The sequence below is a fragment of the Poromitra crassiceps genome, assembly GCF_964638095.1.
Source record: "Poromitra crassiceps genome assembly, contig: HAP1_SCAFFOLD_143, whole genome shotgun sequence".
Classification (NCBI taxonomy): Eukaryota; Metazoa; Chordata; class Actinopteri; order Beryciformes; family Melamphaidae; genus Poromitra; species Poromitra crassiceps.
The window spans coordinates 540,633-545,483 of NW_028152222.1; positions in this window are offsets into that span (position 1 = coordinate 540,633).

Genomic DNA, 4,851 nt, shown 5'->3' on the forward strand with positions numbered 1-4,851 from the left:
TCCAATAGCATTGTTAGACTGAACAATAGGACCCAATGAATATGTTTATGAGGGGGGAACACAAAAAACAAACATTTATACTTTTTTTTAGATCAAATAAAAATGTTGTAATTCTGCAACAGCGGGTCTTAGGCTGGTTTGGGTTGAGATGGTGGAAAAAAATTGTGTATTTTTTCCACTCCTAACTTTCAGTTCGTCACATCTGCTATGTCCTGCATGCTGCATGCTGAACGATCTGCTGCCAATGATCACAACATATAACATAACATAGCATCACAGCAAATCAGGTGAATGTGTATCAGTTCATGGGGATGGGTTGCTCTTCACCCCGATCTGTGCTTTAGAGTCATACAATATTTGTATACATTTCACATGAACATCTAGTGTAGCTTTAACATGAGCTCTTGGGGAAAAGAAATATTGACATTTTCCTGACATTGCTATAATGTAACCATCTATTAAAACAAACAGCAAACAACAAACAAACCCTTTGAAATAAGGTTTTATTGACCATAATTGGATTGGATTGGATTGGTAAATCTAATTCTCATGTGGTGAGAGACGGTGGATATTGATTCTATAATCTAGAGGACAGTATGTCTCTGAGGGGACAGTAGAGGAGGACAGTGTGTCTCTGAGGGGACAGTAGAGGAGGACAGTGTCATCTCTGAGGGGACAGTAGAGGAGGACAGTGTCATCTCTGAGGGGACAGTAGAGGAGGACAGTGTCGTCTCTGAGGGGACAGTAGAGGAGGACAGTGTGTCTCTGAGGGGACAGTAGAGGAGGACAGTGTCGTCTCTGAGGGGACAGTAGAGGAGGACAGTGTCGTCTCTGAGGGGACAGTAGAGGAGGACAGTGTCGTCTCTGAGGGGACAGTAGAGGAGGACAGTGTCGTCTCTGAGGGGACAGTAGAGCAGGACAGTGTCGTCTCTGAGGGGACAGTAGAGGAGGACAGTGTCGTCTCTGAGGGGACAGTAGAGGAGGACAGTGTGTCTCTGAGGGGACAGTAGAAGAGGACAGTGTCGTCTCTGAGGGGACAGTAGAGGAGGACAGTGTGTCTCTGAGGGGACAGTAGAGGAGGACAGTGTGTCTCTGAGGGGACAGTAGAGGAGGACAGTGTCATCTCTGAGGGGACAGTAGAGGAGGACAGTGTGTCTCTGAGGGGACAGTAGAGGAGGACAGTGTCATCTCTGAGGGGACAGTAGAGGAGGACAGTGTGTCTCTGAGGGGACAGTAGAATAGGACAGTGTCATCTCTGAGGGGACAGTAGAGGAGGACAGTGTGTCTCTGAGGGGACAGTAGAATAGGACAGTGTGTCTCTGAGGGGACAGTAGAGGAGGACAGTGTCATCTCTGAGGGGACAGTAGAATAGGACAGTGTCATCTCTGAGGGGACAGTAGAGGAGGACAGTGTGTCTCTGAGGGGACAGTAGAATAGGACAGTGTGTCTCTGAGGGGACAGTAGAGGAGGACAGTCTCGTCTCTGAGGGGACAGTAGAGGAGGACAGTGTGTCTCTGAGGGGACAGTAGAGGAGGACAGTGTGTCTCTGAGGGGACAGTAGAGGAGGACAGTGTCGTCTCTGAGGGGACAGTAGAGGAGGACAGTGTGTCTCTGAGGGGACAGTAGAGGAGGACAGTGTGTCTCTGAGGGGACAGTAGAGGAGGACAGTGTGTCTCTGAGGGGACAGTAGAGGAGGACAGTGTCGTCTCTGAGGGGACAGTAGAGCACATTTCACTGCTGTCTGTATCAACAACCATCTGGACTGACGGGGACATGAAGATCTCCTCGCAGCAGAGTCTTGGAAAGTCACAGAAAGCAGAGCGCGACAGAGAAACAAACAACATAGGGATAAGCTGTCAACACAGATGGCCACAAATATGTTCAATCCCCCCAAAATTGCATTTATTCCTCAACAAATGTATCAAAAATAAATAAACTGCAAATTGCCTGTGGATCTGATTGTCTACCATTTCTTTTTTTCTTCTCCCACACACCAGGGTCACCATCGTTCTCAAGTGACGCTACGGGGGATTGAACTGGCTCAAACAAGCCATTGGATGCAGTCTGCCTGTAAAAGCCTCCTAAATTCATAATATCATCTGACTCTTAAATCATAAGCATGAGGAACCTGGAGAAATGAACCTCAGGAAATGGAACACAAGGTTTTGTTCAGCTGCTAAATAACTAAACGACCGGGTGTGTTGTTGTGACCTGCTTCATCCAATGCTTTTCTTAACCTTTTGAATCATCTCATCATCTCTACCATTGCACGCACCCCACCTGTCCATAGACATACTGTATTGATGCACACGTACAACAGAGATCTAGAAGAGACAGGATTTGGCCTCCAAGGTGTGGATAGAGACAGTTGAAGTATAGGGCCAGAGGAGAAGGTGATGGGGAGGTGTGGATGGAGACAGTTGAAGTATAGGGCCAGAGGAGAAGGTGATGGGGAGGTGTGGATAGAGACAGTTGAAGAATAGGGCCAGAGGAGAAGGTGATGGGGAGGTGTGGATGGAGAGAGAGCGGGGTGAGAGACTAGAGAGACAGATGAGGTGAGAAATGAAAGCCTGTGAGGATAGCTGGCAAGGGAGGAGGGGAACTGGGGGGGGGGATTATAATTTGATCAATGAAAGTGATTGATAGATCGCTGAACTTGCAGGCGCACACAGGCAGAGAGGGATCATTGGTCCCACGTGCCCCTGTGTGTGTGTGTGTGCGTGTGTGTGTGTGTGTGTGTGTGTGTGAGAGAGAGAGAGAGAGAGTGTGTGTGTGTGTGTGTGTGTGTGTACCACATGTTATTTCTGCTGTAAAGTCGGGCATTTTAACATTGGCCTCAATTTTCAGGAGCGGAAATTGGGGCTTGATTTTAATACTGGGACTGTCTGCTTCTCCAGGTCTTCACCCCCAGATCACCTGACACCATGGGAGAGGACAGGGATGCCCCCAGATCACCTGACACCATGGGAGAGGACAGGGACGCCCCCAGATCACCTGACACCATGGGAGAGGACAGGGACGTCCTCATGTCAGGCAGTTGTTGAGCAGCTGTCCTCATAGTCCTCTTCTCTCTCTCTCTCTGATTCAGTGTGATAGTCTGAGAGAGATTTGTGCTTTGTAAGTAGGGCAGAACACACAGACACAAACAAACAGTCTAATTCATAGATAATTACTGTAGAGGCTTTATAATTCATCAAAGTCCTGCGTGGTCTCCAGAGCTCCAGTATGGATCACGCGTTAAGACTCCTCAGTTCAATCAACTTCCTCCTCGCACTGTTTTCTCATGTGAAAGTGAAAGTGAAAGTAACACAGTGGAGCTGGGATTTCTTTTTCCCCCTCCTGTTCTGCCCTCGTTATAATATAACCCTGGAATAAATATATGCTGTGGAGGGAGGGGGAGGCAGGGGAAGCCCCTCTCTCTCTCTCTCTCTCTCTCTCTCTCTCACAGTCTCAATCTCTCTCGCTCTCTCCCTCTCTGCCTCTCTACAGCTGACATGTTCTGGTAGAACTCAAGGGAGAGAGGGACCGTATCCATTATGCATTACATATCGCCTAGCTATGACATCTTCATATTTATGACACTCCAGTCGTGGTGCTGCTGCTGGAGCTCCCTCAGAACCTCGTGACTGGATGAAAAATACACCCTGAGAAGTAGCTGCCTCAAACTGGCAAAGTCATCTTCAACATGGTGGAGATTCTGGAGAACTAATGCAGAGCAAAGGATGTTCGTGTCTGTGTGCCGGGCCTGCCAGCATGTAGCATACGTACATGACTTTACAACACATGTATACCTACATTCACCCATTCACACACGTATTCATGCACCGATGGCGGCAAGCTAGCACACAGGGTGCTAGCACAACCATCGGGAGCAATTTGGGGTTCAGTATCAGTTCCAAAGGACACTTCGACATGCGGATCGGAGGAGCCGGGGGATCGAACCACCGACCTACCTCCTGATCCACTGTCATTGGACGGATTCGGAATAACGATGAATCCGCCTATAGACAGGAGGTGAAGGACCTGGTAGATTGGTGCAAATGACAACAACCTTGATTTAAATGTCACCAAAACTAAAGAAATCATTGTTGACTTCAGGTCAAATGCATGTTTGCACACTCACCCATTAGCATTAACGGTGCAGACGTTGAGATTGTGGATAGTTTTTTAAGTTTCTAGGGGTGCAGATCTCCAAAGACCTTAAGTGGTCTCTTAACTGCTCTTTTAATGTCAGGAAGGCTCAACAACGTCTTTACTTCCTGAGATGCCTGAAAAAGGCTGGTGTTTCCACCACAACTTTAATCAACTTCTACAAATCCACCGTCGAGAGCCTCCTCACAGGTTGCATAACTGTCTGGTACAGAAGCTGCTGTCCTGAGGACCGTTGTCTCATTGACAGAGTTGTGAAAACCATCCAGAAGATTAATCGGGTGCAGACTTGCCTCCTGTGAGAGATACAGTATCTATGTAAAAAGGTGCCATGACAGACAGGGCCCAGGAAATAATCACTGAGCCCAGTCACCCAGGAAATGGTCTTATCACCCGACTACCTTCGGGCAGACGCTTCCCGATGGGAGCGCTCCCCAGACAGGAAGGTTAAGCACAGGGTTCCTACAAGCAGACTTGTAAACAGTTTCTTACCAGAGGCAGTCAGGTTCTTAAATGAATAGCACAACTGCACCTTCTTGCTTTGATCTGCTGCTTTTATTATTTTACTATTTTATTATTTAATCTTTTGATCGTTCTAATTGTGCACTGTGCAGACATGCTACCCTGGAGAACAGCACAAAGCACTTTATTCATATGCCCTTTCTTATTATGCCTTTTTTTAAATCATTATTCTTTTGACTT